Raw genomic sequence first — 4,284 nt, 5'->3', positions numbered from 1 at the left:
ACACGGAACACTAAGTTATAACAGTGTTCAAGGATTCACAGCCATCCTGTCGCTTAAGTAGGACATGGAGAACACAGGAGTCACAAAATCATGATTAGTAGTCAACCAATTCATCACATTTTCCGGAGGGACCTGGTGCTCACATTCCGAGTGCTACATTTGTAGAAGGCTATGGGTAATCAGTGAAAACCCCAAATGCATTTTTCACCCCAACCCAGTTTTTGAGTCTCTGTGTAAAGTAAGCCTCCATTGAATTCCTTAGGATCGCTAGCCATGGCCACGCGTTCCTACCTAGAATGGTGTGCAGACGCTAATCCTGGCCCCTGGCCCTCATCTGTGGTCCGCCTGCAAGTGTGACCTATGGATCTGCCACCAATCATGCTTTTGTGACCATTTCCCTTGTACGCCGTGTCCTATTTGGCCTCTGGTTGATGGTTTCCCTCGTCTGTATGATGAATCCTTGTCATGTCTTTGCCCTGTTTTGAGACTTACTAAATGCGTCTCCATAAATTAGCTTTGAGATTTGGAGTCTCCCTTATAGGGTCGCTACTAGTCCGAATAGACTCAACAGTGAGTGGCGGGGTTTCTCCTTGAGAACATTCCCTCCAACAGTATATAAGGTTGCTATGCGTCAGGAACAGCTCCATGGCACCGAACAACATCAGAAGTTGGCACCAGGGGTGCTGAGATGACATATGGGTGGGCTTTGGGGGAAGATGATGACTGTTACACACAAGTAAATGGGTGTTTCTCTTATTGGGTAATCTGCCCCAATCAGGGATTGTAACTTTGAAGAGAGGTCTTGATTCTGTAGGTTTGGGGGAGACACAGATGCCAGCCATAACTAGAAATAGCATCTTTGATGTGGTGGGGGAACCTGTGAACTTTTTTTTTTTTTTTTTTAACCTGTGAACTTGTTTACTACAGATTAGTAAGCACAGGTAAACGGGTTTATTGGCTAAGTGACACTGGATACCTACAAGCTTCCAAGAGGAGTTGCTCTTCCACAGGTAGCTGGAGGTCAGGGCTAGCTCCGAGGGAGTCTGGGTTGACAAGAAATGTGCTGTCAGTCAGACTACACCACTGCCAGGGCTCAGTGGTTCTCAACCTCCCTAATACAGTTCCTCCCTCATGTGGTGGTGACCCCTCCAACCATAAAGTTATTTTATTTTTTATTTTTCCGTAAAATTATGTTCGTTGCTACTTCATCACTGTCATTTTGCCACCGCTACGAATCGTCATGTAAACACCTGATATGCAGGATGTATTTTCATGGTTGCAAATTGAACGTCTTTAAACATCATTAAAGCATAGTGATTCATCATAAAACAAGATGTCATTACAGACTGCGAACTACTGATGCGTTTTCCCATGGTCTCAGGCGACCCTGCGCGACCCACAGGTTAAGAAGCGCGGGTCTCGAGGTAGACTAGACGTTGGGTGTCCTTCTACGTAGGCCCCTCAAAGGCCAGGGCGCGTCCCCCAGAGGACAGGTGTTCGGGGCCGGGATGGGGCGCAGCCCCGCGAGGCGCGGAACCCCTAGCCACCGCGCACCGCGTTCGCCCGGGCCGTCGGCGGAAGCTGCGCGCCGTTGCTAAGGGGCGGTCCCGGAAGTGACGCCCCCGGGTTTGTTGACAGCGGAGCCGTCGGCGGAAGCCGCGCGCCGTTGCTAAGGGGCGGGCCCGGAAGTGACGTTTCCGGGTTTGTTGACAGCGGAGGCGGCGGCGGCTGCGAGCCTTCGGAGCCCGATCAGGGAGGGCTGGGCCCGGGGCTAGCGCCCGGTGGCCTTGGCTCCGCAGGCAGCCCTCGGGGCGAGGTAACGGCCACGGGCCCCCTCCGCGACGCCCTCCGCCGGGCTCCCGGCCCCGGTCTGCCCGGCCCCCGGCCCTTAGTTGACAAGATCCCCTACCTCCTGAGGAGTTCTGGCCCCGGATTCTCACGGGCCCCATCCTCCGTGCCTCCACGCCGACGAAGCATCCCGCCTGCTCCCCAACGCCGAAGGCAGCCCCGTCCCCGGGTAGGTCCTGACCTAGGGATGGACTCGCGTCCTCCCCGCTGCCCTCCGGGGCCTCCACCTGGCCGCTGCATCTGCCTGCACACCTCCCTCGCAGCCCACGGGGGCCTTCTCCAAACCCCGCCCCCAGGTGTGAGAAAGGGGCCTGCAGAACTAAGCCCCCTTCTTCCAGAAAGAAAACGACGCCCAAGGTGGGGGATGGATGTAGGACGGTAGAGGCCAGCCAGGGCTCCACCTACCTGTTGGATGAGCCCCCCCACCCCCCACCCCCAAGCAGTGCTGAAAAGCTCAGGGACAGCTTGGATTCTGGATCCGCTCCTAAAGGAGATGGGAAGTTGCACGGAAGTCCAGCCGAGAAGGAAAGAAGTGGGATAGGGTTGCAACCTCAGGGCTAAGGGCGCCAGGTCGGTGAGTGGCAAGTGAAATGCCTTTTCTGGCCCTCTGGCTCTGTGAGTGGCATTTGACTTGTCTGCTCATAAGCCGGAAAAGACCAAGATTTCCAGTCTTTGCATTTTGATAATGCCTTTGAGTTTTACTGTTTGTGTTTCGGTTTTTCGGTACAGGGAAAAGAAATCAGAAACTTTTGCAAAACCATGCTATATGATCTTCCCACTGGTTGGAATGAGCTTTAAAAAGGGTCGCAGAGCAGGAGGTGGTTGGTTGCCAGGGGTGAGAGACCTCTCTGCTTTGGGTCATTCATTCATTCGACAAATAATCAGTGTAATACTTTGAAAGGGAATAGTGCTGAAGGGGCCTTGGAGAGGGCCAGAGACTAGTGGCTGCCATTTTTATAGAGGTTGCTCCAAAAAGATTCCTTTAATAAGGTGACGTGAAAGAGGGAGCCATGTAACACACTGGTGACAGCATTCTGGCCACCGGGCACAGCAAGTGCTGCAAAGGTCCTGAGGTAGCAGTATACGTGGTGATTCAAAACAAAATGAAAAACACCAGAAAACAGGACAGTGGGGCTGGAACATGAAGAAGGAGGGGAAGAGTGGCCGGTGAGGAGGTCAGAGAACTGGGGATGTCAGGGAGGGGGAATGTAGGGTCAGAGAGAAGGTTGGTCTGATTTAGATGGCAGAGGGCCACTGGGCACCCACTTTGTGTTGAAGGCACCCCGCCGAGCAGTGCCCATTGATGGAAAGGATGGCTATAGAACACTGTGGTTCCATCAAGACCTGGTTGTGGGAACTTGGGCAAGGGGCCTTTCTCGACTGTTGTTGTATTGGGTGAAGTGGGCTCATGCACACAGAGCAGTCAAGATGATGATGCCAACACTGACGCTGAGCTGTCTGCATGTGAACCTGACTCAAAGCCCTCCTTTTTCACATCAGCCGGTGGTGTGGCCACATCGTATCTCCCTGAGCTAGTAGAATGGGGGGTGGGGGGGTGGGTAGTGAGGGAGACAAGGTGGAAACTTCCTGAAACCCCTGAGTGCGCACAGAGGGGGTTGCATGCTCCCTAGGGAGGACAGTAGCTTGGTCCTGGCACTTTGATACCAGTGGGGAGTGATGGGGACTTATGTCACGCTGCTGTTGTTCGTGTCTGTTGAGCAGCAGGTTGCGGCACACAGTGACCCATACGCACAAGAAGGAAATGCCACCGCACGGGCCCTGTCTTCACAGCTGTAGTGTTTGAACCCATGGCTGTAGCCCTTGTGTCGCTACATCTTGTTGAGGGTCTTCCTTTGTCTCTGACCCTCCTTTTTTTTTTTTTTTTAAACCAAACACGATGTTCTTTTACAGGGATTGTTCCCTCTTGATAATATGTCCAAAGTACATGGGACAAAGTCTTGTCTTCCTCTCTTCTAAGCAGCACTCTGGCTGTGCTTCCTCCAAGACAGATTTGTTTGTTCTTCTGACGGTCCGTGGTACTTGTCAATGTTCTTCACCCACACCATAATTCGAATACAACTTCTCTAGTTTCCTGGTTTATTCTCCAGCTTCCACGTGCATATGAGGTCCCTGAAAAAGATCAGGGCTTGGGTCAGGTGTCCCTTAGTCCTCCAAATAACATCTTTGCTCCTGAATTCACTAAAAAGGTATTTTGCAGCCTCGTGCAATAAATAGGGCATTGGGTTTCTTAACTGCTTTTTTTTTTCTCAAAGAAAGCTCAACCCATCTCCGTTCTGCCCTGTAAAGCAGACAGACACCGTGGTGTTGAAAGAAGTGTGATTTGGAGAGAAGGGCAGTGTGTGTTGGGCTAGATGTGGGGGTGGGGAGACCGTGATGGTGTGGCTCATCTGCTAGAGGAAACCGGTGCTCTTGGAC

General features: G+C 52.5%; 1 protein-coding gene across 2 annotated transcripts in view; it reads left to right on the top strand.

Annotated features, from left to right (window-relative positions):
* The first annotated feature begins 1,792 nt into the window (after nt 1–1,792).
* ZER1 (zyg-11 related cell cycle regulator) overlaps nt 1,793–4,284 on the top strand; it is a 28,119-nt gene continuing 25,627 nt past the window's right edge. For both annotated transcript variants that reach the window (XM_045288560.1, XM_004713269.2), the window contains exon 1: nt 1,793–2,017. The gene's annotated coding sequence lies outside the window, so the exon portion shown is untranslated. The remainder of the gene's footprint in view (nt 2,018–4,284) is intronic.

The sequence above is a fragment of the Echinops telfairi genome, unplaced genomic scaffold (genome assembly GCF_000313985.2).
Source record: "Echinops telfairi isolate 266 unplaced genomic scaffold, ASM31398v2 ScPeMD7_22;HRSCAF=79, whole genome shotgun sequence".
NCBI classification, from domain to species: domain Eukaryota; kingdom Metazoa; phylum Chordata; class Mammalia; order Afrosoricida; family Tenrecidae; genus Echinops; species Echinops telfairi.
Note: the sequence above shows the minus strand (reverse complement) of the source record. Positions and strands in the feature narration are given on the sequence as shown.